Consider the following 17,353-nt stretch of genomic DNA (forward strand, 5'->3'; position numbering starts at 1 on the left):
AGATCAGAGACAAGGGAGTTTCCTAGGATCACTTTCATGTATGTGGTCCATGACCTGAAATTCAGTCATACACTTAACCAATTTCCACATATCTCCCTAGACACCCCATCGTACCCCAAATGACATCCAGCTGCACATCTCCTCGTACGGCACACATTCTCTTAAGAGAGACCCACCAGACCTCTCTGTCTTGGCCAATGCTTTCCACAATGTGGAAGTCACATCCTCCGAGAAGAGAATTCATATTTAGACACCTAACTCATTAGTTGTTCTCTGAGACAGTTTGTGTGTACATGACTTAAATCTATTTTGCATCTATTTAAAATGATCTGGATAATATTTTTAGTGAGAATTTCAAGCCCCTGTGTAAGTTTTGAACCTTTTTTTCTGTGGCTAAGACAGTGGTAACAATACAGTAGCAGCAGCAGTAATGACAGTCATAGCAAAACACTGCTCCTCACCTTTCTCATATTGCAACACATAATTTATTAAATTTGCTTAATTCTGACAAACTTAAAAGGCATATATTATCACTCTCTCCACCGTACAGTTTCTGGGGGATAAAACCCCAAATCTTTTGAGTGGTCAGGGAATTTGTCACTTGCTTAATATCACATAGGTGGGTAAATGATGAACCTAGGCTCCCAATCCAGGAAATGCAGAGCTGGAGTACAGTTCTTTTAAAAATATTTATATGTTTTATGTACATGTGTGTGTCCTGGCTAGTTTTATGCCAACTTGACACAAGACAGAGTCATCTGAAAGGAAAGAGCCTCAATTGAGAAAATGCCTCCATAAGTTCCAGCTGTAGGGTATTTTCCTACCTAATGATTGATGGGGAAGGGCTAGCCCATTGTTGGTGATGCTATCCCTGGCCTGGTGGTCTTGGGTTCTAGTTAAAGAAACAAAACAAAAAGGATGAACACGCCAGTAAGCAACACCCCTCCATGGCCTCTACATCAGCTTCTGCCTTCAGGTTCCAGCCCTCCTTGAGCTGCTGTCCTGACCTCCTTCAGTGATTAGACTATGATGTGGAGGAATAAGTCAAATAAGCTCCCCCCTCCCCGACTTGCTTCTGATCATGGTGTTTCATCTCAGTAATAGTACCCCTAGTACAATATGTGTTTGTGTAGAATGTACGTTGGCCGTGTGCCTGCGGGAGCTAGCAGAGCTCAGAAGGAGTTGGATTCTCTGGAATTGGAGTTATAGGTGGTTTGAAGGCACTATGTGTGTGTGCTGGAAATCAAACAATAATACTCTTAACCTCTGAGCTATCTCTCTACCCAAAAGCAGAGGTTCTTAAGCAGCAAGAATATGTCAGTGTTTGCTAAGTTCCAAGATTTTCTTTATATGCATATATATCCATGGAAGCCCCAGTTAAACACAGTAGCCTGGTCACATTAGGGATGGAAGGGGTCAAGTGTTTTTCTTCATACAAATTTTCATCCTTTAAATTGCCCCCCCCCCAGCTCTTATCCTCTCTCCCGTGTGATAGCTGTGGTCCCACTGAGAAAGCAGACACTCCAATCCGATCACAAAGCAGTCCCATAGCCCCAAACATGGCCTTCCCAGAGAAGGATCTATGACAAGGGAGGTGTGGCCATCTTGGGGGGAAAAGGATCCCTCACAGCTTGCACTTCCCTTTGATTTCAGATCTGCATTCCCTAGGTAGCTGTCATGGATGTAGGACTGAGAGGTGGATTTGAGGGTAAAGGCACACCTGGGGTACTTCTCTGTAAACGGCTAGCCTGACCTTGCACTAATATCTGAAACACGATTCTCCGTGTCTTCTCTTTTCCATGCCCCTTTCTTCTAAGAAGGCTTTCTTTCTTTTTCCTTATACATCGGAGACTTTCCCCATCATCCACCACATTCTGCTAACCTCGAATTCAAACTTATCCAGTTCTTTCTTTCTTTGACACTCCATCCTAGACAGTTCCCACCACATCTTTATTTAATTTTAGCTTAGGAAATGGTTTCATTCACACGTCGCAAAGAATGTATAATGCACTCAGAAGAATAAACAGTATAATGATAATACAGCAGTTAAAAAGTTAAGCTTTTTACTTGATAAGATTAACAGCATCAGTATTCCAAAGAAGTGTCTCTGGAGTCCCCCACTTCGGATCCCTCCATCCCATCCTCCGCAGGAGTAAGATTAAAAACTTGTGTTTATGGTCCCATGTTCCTGTCTCACCACACTGAACCCTGCCTTCCAGGGCTGTCTCCCTCTACCTCACACTTGTTCACTTTTCCCGTTGGCTTACTAAAAACGAGGTATTTGAGGATTCTGACCCACCCTTTGCCATTAGAAGCCCAGGTGCTGCTTCTTAGCTGTGGGTCTGCTTGCCCCAAAGGGATTCTATCATATACGCTGTGTGATAAAGATCTGTCCTCACCACCGGGGCAGCCACAACTACGCTGGAGCCTGACGAAGGCCGCCCCCTTTCCTCCTTTCCCTTCCCTCTAATGGCCAGTCTGCAGAGTATGTGGGTGACGTCAGAGGAGGGGAGGGGGCGCTGGAGGAGGGAGGTTCGGCTAGCAGAGGAGGAGGGCAGCCAAGTGGAAAATCTCAGGCTGCGGATTCTCCAGGCCTCTGGACCAGAGACTGCCCTCTCCTCTACACACACCCACACTTCAGGCCCCTGTGAACAATGAGGAGTGGGCCAGCGATCTGGGTCCTAGTGATCCTGTTTGTTAGGCTCAAGAAGCCGTAGGATGAAATGATGCTCTATCATCAGCTACCTGTATGACAAGTACGCCCACGCCCAGCCCCGTCCTCTGAAGCCGCGCATTAGATGTGCTACTGCTGATGGGGCCTGTCTAGAACTCACCCACACAAAGCGGTTGCACACAAACGTCACTGTCAGACCCAGGCCAGTAGGAGCAAGATCGCGGGGTCCGGGTGGGAGGGGGGGGGGATGCTCAGCCTCGGAGCACAGCAAAATCCCCGTCAGAAGGCTGGCAGGAAGCACCAGGCAGCCGCTGTCCAGATCTGGACACACCCAGGCCCGCAGCACACAGGTCCCTCTCGTAGGTCGCCAGCGTCCCCAGAGTAGCCCTGGTCTCCCGCTCGGCCCGCCTCCAACCCCGGCGTCCAACCCGGGTCACAGGCTCCTTCGCCCACCGACTTTCCCTGAGGGCCACTCACCCTGCGATTCCACCAGTGCAGCTGTCTTTGCGCTGCAAGGGCCGCGGAAGCGAGCGAGCCAGGGGCTTCTCTGCAGAGTACCGCGGTGTCTCGGATCCGCGGCCGAAAGCCTGGAGCCAAGCGGGGAGGAGACCCAAGCCAGAGAAGAGGAGGGGTTCCTAGGCAGTCTCCTCCCACTTCCTCCGGCTGGAGTGGGAGCCCGAGGGGCGGCGCTTGGCTGGAGACAACGCTTCTTTGTGTCGCTGGCTCAGGCGACACGGCTTTGAGGTGGATTAGGGACACCTACCTAGAGGAGGTCTCATCCTAGCAATGTGGATGGCCATTTTATTAAAACTTCAGTGGGTTATTTCTGTTTACTAGGAAGGTACAGGATGAACCAACCAAGGCATGTGCATTCTGACTTACCGAACGCTTACGCAGAACCCAAATCCCTGTTTAGTTTAGGATGGATGGACCTTGACGTATTGCCTAGGGAAACGCACACGAATTGCAGGGATGGTTGAATATGCTTTTGTTTTTGTACTGGGGATGAGAAAGGAAAGAAACCGTTCTTCCTGTCAGTACTGTTTAATCTGAGAAATAGGAGAGAGGATACTGCATATAACCACACTGATCTCACCGTTATGTGTGTGACTTTGGTAAATGCAAAAATAACATTTCAGAGGAACCATAGACGGTTGAAGTACTTTGTTCTGGGAAGCCGGCCCTGCCTGACAACCAGCTGACCTCCCTTTATGAACCGCCTGGTCCTCTATGGGTGGTGACTCCAGCTGTCACACTGCCAGGTCTAACAAGTAAAATGCCGAGAAGGGCTGTCGGTGGTGGGACTGATTTAAATCTCAGTGGCACACTTCACCGGCTGTGTGGGTTTAAGCTACTCGATCTACACCGCTTTGACCTTCCGCAGGATGGCGATGACAAATGAACACCTATATCCCAGATGGAAGGCTTAAACCGATGGGCTAATATGTGCGCTTAAGAGAACACCAGGCATAAATACAACTGTGTGACTATCTCGACAAAATAAATATCCAGACATCCCAAGATTCAGCGTTCTGTGCTTTGGATCCTAGTAGGGTTGGGATGCACGCACAAACCACATTTTCTTTCCCCATCTCTTTTCAATAGCCTTTCTCCCAAATAAATCATATGAATTCCAATCAAAGTCCCTTCGGCAGGTAGGGTTCAGTGGCAGGTTTTATTTAGAGGGACCAGATGGAATAAAACCAAATAACCAGAATTTAGGTCCTGTCAGGTAAAGGCCATCCAAGAGACAGGAAGTATATACCCTCTCTTGATCAGGTCTCTGGATTTTGAGGTCTCTGGATTCGGTATATAGGCTCTCTCATCCAGGTCTCTAGATTCCCAGCAAGTGAGGAGCTTTGATTTGACAACTAAGTCCCACTCTGACAGAAGTCAGGATAGACAGTTTGTCAGGATAAAATCTCCTTATGAGTTGGGGGGGGGGGCGGGGGAGGCTGAACGTCAGAATTAAAATGCATGCTGCTTATATAAAAATACATATAAACGGTAAAAGTTATATGAGAAGAGTACACGCTAACCTGCTTCCAAGAATGGGGTTGGGGGGGGGGCGAAGCAGGAGCGGGAAAGGGGAGGGGGAGATTATGAAGGTGGAGAAAAAACGTCAGCAACCGAAAAACTACATTTCCGTTATGTAACTTTGAAATATTTCATAGTGAAAACTGTCTAAGGGCAGAAATTATCAGACTTTTCTTAATTAAGTTTTCAGGGTGGAAAATGAACATATTGAACAAGAGCTGGAGAGATATGTAGACAAATGCAGACACCGCCGAGGTGGGGAAGTCACAAGACCTCACTTTTGACTGACAGCAAGCAGTCTTGAGCCCAGAGCTCCTCGTGTTGTCCTAGCATCGCGGGCTCCCAGGGACCTCAGAATTTAGGTCTCTCACCAGACTATGGCAGACCCCAGCGGCCTTAACCCAGCCTTGTGACTGTGCCTGCTCTGGTTACAGAGCTTCCTTCCTGCAGGGCTGTGGCAAGGAAATACACAGACAGCCCAGGGATTCAGTGGTTGGTGGTAGGTGGGCTGCACAGAGGAGAGAGGAGGGGACCAATCCTAGGAGTCAATTGATCACTTGGGGGGATGAGGGCGGAGCTCCGCCAGATGCTCTGGTTTGCCCAGGACTAGTTTGTGTCAGTTTCTGATTCCCTTAACCCCCAACGCTCAGGACCCAGCCCAAGCACTTATCTTGGGAGTATAGTGCATGAGCACCAGTGCTGTAGCCCCCCCCCCTCGCCCCCCCTGCCGCCACTACCTGATAAGCAATGACTGGGTTTTTTTGAGGGTGGAATCTAACACTAAACCCTGTAGCCATGGCCTGGCTTTTTGCCATGTCCTGCTGAGCCTTATCAGTCTGTGTAGCTTGTGATCCCAAGGGCAGAAACCCTGGGAAAAGCCACTTAGGTCTTTTCATGGGGGCCCCAAAGGCTGAAGGAGGTCTGTGCTGGTCCTGTACAATCTCCAGCTTCTCACTCCTTAACTTTCTTGTCTCTGTTTCCTCACTGCCAGGTAGAAGATGCAGTTCCCAGACTAGATCTTTACGGGAGAGCAGATTCAATGGCTAGAGGCTAAATGACACACTACATCACTTAAGACTTAACAACTCCCCAATGCAGAGGAAGTATAAATTAACAACTGTGTTTTTATTTTCTTTCAATTTCCCACTTTACCCAGGTCATACACTGGTGGTCCACAGTGTGATAGTTGATAGCAACTGATAACTTGATGAGATCTAGGAACACCTGGCAGATGGTCCTCTGGGCCTGTCCATAGGGATTATCTTGATTAGGTTAACTGTGAGGGGAAGACTCTGCTACTACGGGTGGTTCCATTCCCTAGGCTCAGACCCTGAACTGTATAAAAAGGAGAAAGTGGGCTGAGCACAGACATTCACCATCTCCTGCTTCCTGACTGCTGAGGAGCTGCCTCAGACTCCTGCCACTGTGGCTTCCGCCATGAGGAAGTATCACACCAGACTGTACACTAAAACAAATCCTTCTTTAAGTGACTTTGTCAGTGTGTTTTTTAATAGCAGCAGAAAAGCAACTGATGCACATGGCGTCCGCTGGATTGATAAAATGGAGAAATGGCCGTGAGGTGAGGAAGGAAGTGCCGAGAATGACTCCTAAGGAAACCAACCGCTGTCAGATGTAGAAGAGTTGTCTGTACCATACATTTTCTCTTTTCCTTCATTCCCAAATGAGTCTCCCTCTTAGGCCTTTTGATTTTTCCATATATCTCTAAATACCTTCCAAAATTATGTTTTTATTTTAATATTCAGTGTGTGCATGCATGCATACATTTGGGTGCCTGTGGAGGACAGAAGAGGGCATTGGGAGCCCTGGAGCTGGATGTTAGCTGTCTATTGTGAACTGAACTCAGATCATCTGGAAGACCAGCAAGCACTCATAACTACTGAGCCATCTCCCTGGCCCCTCAATGCCTTCTTCAATACATGAGCTGGTTCTTCTTTCTTCCTCTGTCACAGGGTCCCTATTACTAAATCAGTTCCAAGTTCTACACCCTTTCTTATTTCTCCTTCTTGATTTCTCTTGTTTCCTTCATACTTCCAAGTAAGGGACACTGCTATAAAATTCTGAAAGCACTGAAGTGACTCTTGAGATGCTAAGTCTATGTGCCCAGTCACATGTGAGGGAAGGAACAATCTATTGACAATCTATAGTTCAAAGTATTCCTTCAAAGTATTAGCTCAACTCTTATACTGCTAAATTCTCTCAACATGTATTTTCAGTGAAACTTTTACAATCCTTCTTTCACAAGGAACATGTTATCACATAAAAATAAGGAAAGACTAGTTACTTCAAGAACTGGAGGATCAATACCTTTTTGTATTTAAGTTAAAATATTAAGAGTGACATTTTGAAATGAAAGACAAAACTGTTTACTAAACACCCTTAAGTCTCTCTACCCAATAGAAGTGCATACAAATTTTACTTGAAAGCTATAATGACTACCTTAATTGTCATCATAGAACCTTCATCCAGTAACTGATGGAAGCAGATGCAGAGATCCACAGCAAAGCCCTGGCCTGAGCTACTGGAGGCCAGTAGAAGAGAGGGAAGGGTGATACTATGAGCAAAGGGATCAAGACCATGAAGGTGATACCCACAGAAACAACTGTCCTGAGCTAGTGAGAGCTCACTGGCTCTGGACTGATAGTGGGGTAACCTGCATAGGACCAAATTAGGCCCACTGATTGTGGGGGACAGTTGTGAGGCTGGGGCAGTCTGTGACTCCACTAGCAGTGGGACCAGGACTTATCCTTAGTGCTTGAACTGACATCTTGGAGCATATTCTCTTTGCAGGAATACCTTGCTAAGCCTAGATATAAGGGAAAATGCCTTGGTATTGCCTTGAAGTGAAGTGTCAGACTTTGTTGACTCCCAGTGGGAAGCCTCACCCTTTCTGAGGAGTGGGTGGGGGTGGAGTGAGCTGGGAGGAAGCAAGGGACGAAAGAAGGAGAGGGAGTGGGAATGGGGATAGCTAAGTAAAACTCGAAAAGATTGTATTAAAAATTCTTAATATAAAAGAAGTATATATACATTGCAGTAGTTTAAATATGAGGTGTCCGCCCCAAAAGGCTCATTAGTTGAAGGCTTAGCTCTCAATTCTTAGCTTGACTGGCAGGTGCTTAGATCATGAAGGCTCTCACTTTAGACTCTAAACTAATTGGCTAGTAAGAAGTGGGACATAGTTAGAAGTGGGTCACTTGTTGAGCACCTTTGAGACTTATAGTTCACCTCAGACATTTTCTTTCCTCCCCTCTTTGCTTCCTGACTAAGATGAGGTGAGCAGTCTCGAGGAAGCCTGCCTGACCACCGTAGTCTTTCCTTGTCTCAGCCCACAGCAATGGAGCAAATCTACCAAGGACTGAAACCTCTAAACACACCAGCCTGAGCAAACTCTCTCTAGGCTATTTATCACAGGTATAAGCCCAACACATACAGTCACTTAGAACAGAAAAACCATTTTTACGAATAAAGTTCAGAATAACATTCATCTGAGGATAAGACAGTGAATGTCCCCAACTATGATCTGGTTTATTTTTAATTTTTTGTTTTACACATTGTTTTTAAACATTTTAAATACTGATCCAAGGATGTTTTAAATTTGTAAAAATTCATAAAGCTACATAAACATCTATGCTTCAGTGTTGATACATTTTCTAGCAAGTATTATGCTAATAGGAGGTTATGGAAGTTATTTTTTGGTTGTAAAATTATTTCAATTAGATGTCCCATGTTAAACCACAAATAAAAGACTGCAAATACAGAATATAAGTGTGTCATTATGGTATGAAAGTAAGGAATATGCAAAGTCAAAATAAACTAAAAATAGGGACGCCAAGAAGCAAACACAGAAACTACCTTTCATCATGACTTTTAAGAAGCTTGGAGAATGAATTAAGAGTGACTTTATGGCATCACGAGCTCACAACAGCACCAGCAAGCTCACATTTGTGAATGGTTTGATTTAAGGCTCACTGACAAGAGGCGACCTTCTTTAGAGTAAGTTTAGCAAGAAATAAGTGACCCAACAAAAAAGAAATGAATACAACTTCCTTATCTCAGCTTTCCTGGAGGATGAGGGGAAAACATTCGGGATTCATAACTAACTTCACATCAGCCACACATATAGATTTACAATCCAAATGATTGTTACTTTTACTAACTGAAAACTCCAAGCAAATAACATATTTTGAAACAGTCCCAGTTTGGTAATATTTCAAGTATGTAGAAACTAATACAGACTGTTTCTGGAGAACCTTAACTTCAATGTATACAAAGAATTGTTACAGAGGAAAAAAACAAAACTCCACACAAAAGAAGCACCTCACAATGACAGCTGTAGAAAGTCAACAGACATTCCAGGAAGGACCATGAATAGAAATCATCACAAACAATATATCGGAAACAGGTAGAATTCAGAGAAGTGTTAGGCATAGAATATAAACTAACCACATTTAACAGACAGAAACAAAGGAGAAAATGTAAAACAAGTCTGAACATTACATAGCTATATTTATAAGATATCAAACAGAATTAGAAATGAAAAATAGGATAGTTAAAATATAATGTTCAAAATAAAAACGGTTCTTGAATAGATCAAATAGATGATTACACAAAATTAAATGTAAATTACTGCAGTGAATCTAGAACAGAGGAAATTTAATAAAAATTACTGAACTGGATTGAAAGTAGAGGAAAGCAAAAAAAAATGCGGAAAACGGAAAAGAATGAATAAAAGATATGGAGGGCATATTAAGAAAATTCAACATGTACCTGCTCTGATCTCTAAGTGAATGTTAGAGAAAATCATACCAGAATAATTTTTGGCAGAAGTAACTGCCATTAATTTTCTATAGTTCTATAGAAGTCTCAGTTCTCAGATCCAGGATGCCTAACACATTCAAACAAGACAGATCTTGTTGTATATCCTAGTGAACTCAAGAGCAGAAAAAAATCAATGGTGTGACAATGGGTGAGTAAGAGCTATTCTAGTGGTCACAGAATTGCGATCATTGGAAAGTAGCTGACAGCTTCACAGCACACAATCTTCTCTGAAACAAGAGACAATATGATGACATTTCAACATAAACAAAAAAAACTAGGTAATCTGGAATTTCACAGCCTGCAAACTACCTCTTAAACATTTTTTTTCAGGCTAACAAGTAGTGAGAATTTATCAGATCTGATGAAGGGAAATTCAAAAGAATGTATCTTAAGGATGAGGACAAAGATCTGAGATGTTCAAGCATAATGGTGAGAGGTCAGCTGCTCTCACCTTGAGAAACTTATCTTTGGCAAAAGACCCACTAAAGATAGAGAGGAAGAAAAAGAAACCTGAAAAATATAGAGTCTTTTTCCAAAGAATAGACAACTCAAGACCCTTCGATGAGGGTTTCAAGAGACAAGTCCTTCAGGAACAGAAAACGCAGGACTCCACCTTCCCTAAAACTTTTTCCTCTTGAATATTTTGCCACTCATAGTGCAAAATACCTGAGGCCGCTGACAGCCCCATTCCTTAGCTTGAGATTAGCAAACAAACTGGGGCTCAAACACAGACCTCAGAAGGAGAGCCTCGAAAACAAAGAATAAAAACTCTACTTGAAGATTTCCTTTTTTCTTCAGGTGTTTCCTACGATACTTGCAGGAAAGACCTCCAAGAAACCTTGTCAAAACGTCATTCATTTCAGAACCTGAAAACATGGTAGTGGACATCAAGCTAAAACAAGAAGGTTCCTGCACTCCCGCTGTGATTGCAGTTGACACATAGGAAAACGCAGTTGACACATAGGAAAACTCACCGTTTATCAGTAAGGGTCACGTTTTAGCAATAAAGACCATGTTTTCAGAGCAAAGTCAAACCTGTAGTGGACCAGTACTAACGGAAAGGTGTCAAAGTTTTCTTCTAGACCAGTGGTTTTCAACCGTCCTAATGCTCCAAACCTTTAATACAGTTCCTCATGCTGTGGTGACCCCAACCATAAAATCATTTTTGCTACTACTTCATAATGTAATTTTCCTACTCTTATGAATGGTATATAAATATGTGTGCTTTCTGATGGTTTTAGGCAACCCCTGTGAACGGGTCATTCAAACTTCAAAGGGTTCTCATAGGTTGTTAAAGAATGTTATCTGTACCTTTATCTCTAATCCTCTTGGATGGCAGCAACATGAACCAGAACCTTAGAATTTTTCATCAACAATGTCTTAAAATCAGTGAAGAGTTGAAGGAAGCTAAGAAGTAGGAAATTCTGCCTAGAACTGAAGAAAAACCACAGATGAGAGAAATAGATTTTTGAGTGGTCCTGATAGGTAGGAGATGGCTCGACAGGTAAGGGCTGGTACTACTATTGTAGATTATGGGAGCTCAGTCCAAGCTCCCACACCATGGCTGCTCACAATCACCTGACTCTAGGGCATCTGACCTCTTCCTCTGGCCTCTGCAGGTGCTGCACCCACATGTACAAATGCATAACACATACATGAACTAAAAAAAATCTAAAAAACAGTGCTGAACAAAATTATGAGGCATAGCAAGGTGTGTACAATTAGTGTTCTATGGGAAAGGAGAGAAAGAGAAGCAATACATTGATAATTAGTGTCTGAGAATTACTTAAGGCAGATGAAAAACATTAAAACACAAACCAAGAATCTGTGAGTTTCTGAGCACAATAAATAGAGAGAAATCCACACTCTGCATAGTGAAGCTGCTGAAAATCAGATTTACAGAGATCTGAAGAACAACCAGAGGAAAGGATACTCTCTACTCAAAGTTTCCAAAATATAGCTTGCTTTCAAAAGAAATGATGGAAATAGGGACAGCACAGAATTGGAAGAAAGAAACTAACATCTACCAACCAACAATTTTGTGCATAGCAAAAATATCTCTCAAAGTTAAAGGCAAAATACAGTTTTAGATAACCACAGTCAGAATAAATTTGGGAGCAGTAAAATACAATACAGGAACTGCTAAATGGAGCTCTTCAGATTAAGCAAAACTACAAAGACAGAAACACCACACTGTGGGAAGACACAGAGTGTGCTGTACAGAGTAATCCATGTACAAATGCAAATGAATATTGGCTTCTGAAAATAAACAAACATCAGATCTTGTGGTAGACTATAACATGAAATCAATTATAGGGTTAACACAGCTGAATGACTGAATTTATGGAGATTAACTGGCTAAAATCTTGTTTTTATAATAGATAAATGTAATAATTTGAGGTTATAATGACTGTAAGGTAAGTCATAAAATGAATAAAAATCATATTATTAAAAAATAATACAGGAACTGGGAGATGACTCAGTGGTAAGAGTGCTTGCTTTCCAATGATGAGGAACTGAATTCAGTCCTTAGCATTCACTTAAACAACCAGGTGGGGCGATTGGCAGAACACAAACCTAGAATCCAGTTCTGTAAGTTAGAGAAAAGAGGATTCCCTGACTTTCCTTGCTAGGCACTATCACAGAAAGAGCAAGTCCCAGGTTCAGTGAGTCACCTTCCCTACAGGGAATAGGGTGACAGTAGGATTATTTGGTCTCTGTGTATGTGTAAGGGTGCTCCCCTAACTCACGTGTGCTGGACTCACACAACACACACATCCGCATTCACATGAATAACAGAAAACACTTGATTCCAAAGGAAGCGGGAAACAAACAAAGGAACAAAGAGAAAACAAGGCTCAACTTAGGAGACTCCAACCCCATTGTTAGTGACACGTTTGTTTCCTTCCTAACTGATGTGTTGAAACTCAAACTGCTAAGGAAGTGGAGACTTTGGGTGGCAAAGAGGTTTTCCATAATGTCACAGATGTGGAGTACCTGTGCTTAGCTTTCTTGAAGGAAGAGAAAGAGACCAAGATTTCTCTCATATATCAGTGGAGATACAGTGAGAATGCACCCATCTAGAAACCAGGAGGTTTGCCCTCACCGGATGTGTCCCATCCTTATATTATATGCTCAAGCCTCCAGAACCACAAGGAATAAAGCATATGGAGTCTAGCCTACACAGATAATTCAAAATTTATGAAGCAAAATCAACAGCAAAAATGTGAGAAATGAATCCACAGAGTTAGCAGATTTAAATATATGTTTCTCACATATTCAATAAAACAAGGGCCAAGAGATCAGTAAAGAGACAGATTATTTGAATAACATAAATGATAAATTGGATTCTATTAAATGTATAGAACATATACATTATTTCAAGAGTATGTGAAACATTCTCCCAAAAGAGATCATATATTGGGCATAAAACAAGTTATATAATCACTGATAATAATGGAATTCAAATAGAATAATCATTAGAAAATTCTTATTTATTTGAAAGAATATGTTTGTGTGAGTGTGTGAGTATACCTGTGTGTACTGTGTTGTGTATCAGTGTGCACTGTGTATGTGAGTGTGCTAGCATGTATGTTGTGTGTTTGCAGGCATGCATGTGCCATCCTAGTAGTCATGTGTGTGAAGGCCTTTGCTGGAGAGGTTGTGGAGAAAGGGGTACACTCATCCATTGCTGGTGGGAATGCAAACTTGTGCAACCACTTTGGAAACCAGTGTGGCAATTTCTCAGGAAATTCGGGATCAACCTACCCCTGGACCCAGCAATACCACTCTTGGGAATATACCCAAGAGATGCCCTATCATACAACAAAAGTATATGCTTCAACTATGTTCATAGCAGCATTGTTTGTAATAGCCAGAACCTGGAAACAACCTAGATGCCCTTCAATTGAAGAATGGATGAAGAAAGTATGGAATATATACATATTAGAGTACTACTCAGCAGTAAAAAACAAGGATTTCTTGAAGTTTGCAGGCAAATGGATGGAAATAGAAAACACCATCCTGAGTGAGGTAAGCCAGACCCAAAAAAAGGAACACGGGATGTACTCACTCATATTTGGTTTCTAGCCATAAATAAAGGACATTGAGCCTATAATTCAGGTTCTTAGAGAAGCTAAATAAGAAGGAGAACCCAAAGAAAATCATATAGGCTTCCTCCTGAATATTAACCTTCATCAGGCGATGAAAGGAGACAGAGACAGAGACCCACAATGGAGCACCAGACTGAAATCTCAAGGTCCAAATCAGGAGAAGAAGGAGAGAGAGCACAAGCAAGGAACTCAGGACCGCGAGGGGTGCACCCATACACTGAGACAAGGGGGATGTTCTATCGGGAACTCACCAAGGCCAGCTGGCCTGGGTCTGAAAAAGCCCGGGTTAAAACCGGTCTCGCTGATCATAGTGGACAATGAGGACTACTGAGACCTCAAGAACAATGGCAATGGGTTTTTGATCCTACTGTACCTATTGGTTTCGTGGAAGCCTAGGCAGTTTCGTGGATGCTCACCTTACTAGACCTGGATGGAGGTAGGTGGTCCTTGGACTTCCCACAGGGCAGGGAACCCTGATTGCTCTTTGGGCTGATGAGGGAGGAGGACTTGATTGGGGGAGGGGGAAGGAAAGGGGAGGCGGCGGTGGGGAAGAGACAGAAATCTTTAATAAATAAATTTAAAAAAAAGGCATCTCCTATAATTACTCAAGTAATTAAACCAACAAACCTAAAATCCCCCAAACTTCACACCCAGAAGGTTTTACTAATCAAGGATGAAATAACTGCAATATTGTACAGATTTTTGTGATAGGCAAGAACACTATCCATACTATTTTGAGATGATACCAGTAGCAGATCAGGACAGCAGTACAACACAGAAAGAGATAACTATAGACCAATGTTTAAATCACACAAATGTAAATAATGCTTGTCTTTTATGCTATGTATAAATGCTGTGACATATACACTAAGAGAGGGTTTATTCTAGAAGTATCAGCTAGCTTACTATTAGAAGTTAAATGCTATATATAGGCCTTGCCACCTAAAAATATTGAAAGAAAAACAATTATATGACGCTTTCTCTTGTTAAAAAGGTTTGTTTTATTCTGCATTATGTGTAAGCGTGTGGGTATGTGCATGTGAGTGCAGAATCCCGTAGAGGTGAAAGGTGTTGGCTCCCCACTCCTGGTGCTGGAGTTACAGGGGACAGTAAGCTACTCCAGTCCTCAGCAAGAGAGGTACACACCCTTAACTGGTGAGCCAGCTCCCAGCCCCGTGAATTACACGGTGCTTTTAATAGTCACAGAAACAACTGATGAAACATTCACTTATGATAAACATGATCGCCAAATGAAGAATTTACTGGATAGCTATGGAAATGCTATGTTTAAAGTCTATATAGTAAAACCTTCCTAAGTGGCATACCTCTCCAAAGAAGGAAGGGGGGGGGGAAAGAATTTAAAGATTAGAAATATGCAGATAAGGAGAGAAACAAAATTGTCATGATTTTTAGATGATATTATTGTTCATGTGGTAAGTTTGAAAGCAGTTACAGTAAATAAAATGAATAATAAATTCTATCCAATTTGATTGACAAGTAATTAATATATAAAGGCAAGTATATAAACAAGAGTAGGGAACTTAAAATAAATAATATACACATATGGAAAACTTGATTCATGGAATAAATAACCATTGGAATAAATAACAAAGCAATCGATTCTCATGTTGGTTAAGACTGACTGCTAAATGCAAAACCATTGGCAGCCTTGGAAATCAATGGAAGACAGTAGAGTAACTTAATTTATAACCTCAAGGACACAATTGTGTCCCATGTGTGTCTTTGTGTATGTGATATGAATGTATGTATATATGTTTGTATGTGTATAGATGCACTTGGGTATAGGTTTACTTCTACATGTGTGTTCCTTCTTGTGAAGGCTAGAGGTTAATGTCAGGTGGCTACAGGTGCTTGTGAGTTACCTGTGAATGCTGGGAACTGAACTCTTCAACAAGAGGAGTACACACCTTTAGTGGCTGAGCCATCTCTCGGCCCCATGAATTACACAAGCTTTCAACAGCCACAGAAATAACTGATAAAATTGTCTCTACTTTATTTACTGAGCGAGGCAGGTTCTCTCCCTGGACCTGAAATTAAAAATTTGCTATTCCAGCAGGTAATCTTGCCTTGGTGGGGGGAAGGATCCCCTTTATACTCTCTATTACAGGTGATCTGCCACACCAGCCTAACTTTTACATGGGAGCTTAGTACCCAGCACTGATCCCCAGGCTTGTACAGCAAGGGCCTTTATCTTCTGAACCATCTCTCCTGCCCCTTGAAAGATACAATTCTTAAACAAGACACACTATAAGAGAAAGGACTAGACACTTTGAATTTCTCATTGAGAGACATGGAGAGATAGAGAGAAAGAAAATGTCAGAAGCAATCCGGAAGTGTATATTTGCAGCATATACGATATCTAAATATTGATCCAGGCATGGGTTGCATTAAGAAAAGACTCCAATGTCAATTAAGTACAGAAAAACAACTTATTAGGAGAATACTTACAAACCAGGTTATCAGACATGCGGATAGAAAATCGACCCTTGAGAGGCATTTACAAAAGCAGGCTGCCTTGTTAGGTATGTAAACTCCTAGCAGAGTACATCTAGTCCCTACTTGCCAGACTGACTAAAAATGAAATTTGTTATGGCAGGTCTGTCAAGAATCGAGATCTCTGATCCTTTGTCGGAGGAAGTGCCAGCCAGTCTGGCATTCGAGAAGGAGCCTGGGAATGACCTAATAAAGTTGAATATGTACAAATCTTACTACCCACTCATCCTATTCTTGGATGCAAGCGCTAAGGAAACACCTGCGCACATAGTAGGGATGCTAGAAGACATTATCCAGTTGTCATGACAAGCAGTCTTTAGAATGCTCACCTGAAGGCATCCATGCCCTTGTAAAATCCACCAATTTTACAAGGGTGTGTATGTATATGGGGGGGGGGGAATCACTTCTAAGGAACAGAAAAATGATAAAAATAGTGGGATGTCACTTTTGAGATTAGGAAAGAAAAAAAGAATCTGGTTCTTGCCCCTTCTGCGGCAAGTCCTTACTCTGGGGTGGGGGTGAGGGGAGCAAGACGTCACGTTGTAACGAGCCTCTATAAAGACAGATATGTCTAGCTGAAGTCAGGAAGGTTCCAATTCTCCAACAATCCTGAGTCAGCTCCTATGAGTCTTGAGGTGACTTCAGCCTGAATCAGTAGCCCTTTACTATACAGCGTGACCTCTAGAGACTCCAGCTAAGCCTCTAGTCTAGGATTCTAGATCCACAGAAATGGGCAGATAGCAAGGAAATAGTATAGGTGGGTTTGTTATTTATTGTTGACGTTATACTGATTGCTGTCGGGAAAGTTTGTCAATTAAACAACAAATACATCTCCCAAGCTAGAAACCCAGATATCCAAAAGTAGATTAAATACAGAGTATTAAACCATTAAGAAATAAAAATGAACTAATCATAAACTAATCATAATCTCAGAAATGTAGGAATACACAGGATAATATTAATGATCTGAAAGTATGACAAAAACATAAAAATATGTATATTTTACACATAAACATTAAACTATGCAAAACACCAAGCAAGATGATTAAAAGGACAATCACGAAGGAAGACACGTCTCAGGGAGGGAGGGGCAGGGAAGAGCCTCTCCAATATGGTGTCCAAGGTCCTACAGTGCCTTATTTTCACCAAAAGATGGTCAGGCATTTTGTGATGTTTATAT

General features: G+C 42.3%; 1 protein-coding gene across 4 annotated transcripts in view; it reads right to left on the reverse strand.

Annotated features, from left to right (window-relative positions):
* The window catches only part of LOC126515068 (TRPM8 channel-associated factor 1), a 43,075-nt gene that overhangs the window by 24,661 nt on the left and 1,061 nt on the right, over nt 1-17,353 (reverse strand). Inside the window, exon 1 of one of the 4 annotated variants that reach the window (XM_050164415.1) lies at nt 3,152-3,307. The exons of the other annotated variants lie outside the window; for them this stretch is intronic. The gene's annotated coding sequence lies outside the window, so the exon portion shown is untranslated. Of the gene's footprint in view, nt 1-3,151; nt 3,308-17,353 lie in introns of those variants that run through there. 4 annotated transcript variants of the gene reach the window in all.

This window comes from Alexandromys fortis, unplaced genomic scaffold, assembly GCF_014885135.2.
Source record: "Alexandromys fortis isolate MF-2015 unplaced genomic scaffold, M_Fortis_MF-2015_v1.1 scaffold_133, whole genome shotgun sequence".
Lineage (NCBI taxonomy): Eukaryota > Metazoa > Chordata > Mammalia > Rodentia > Cricetidae > Alexandromys > Alexandromys fortis.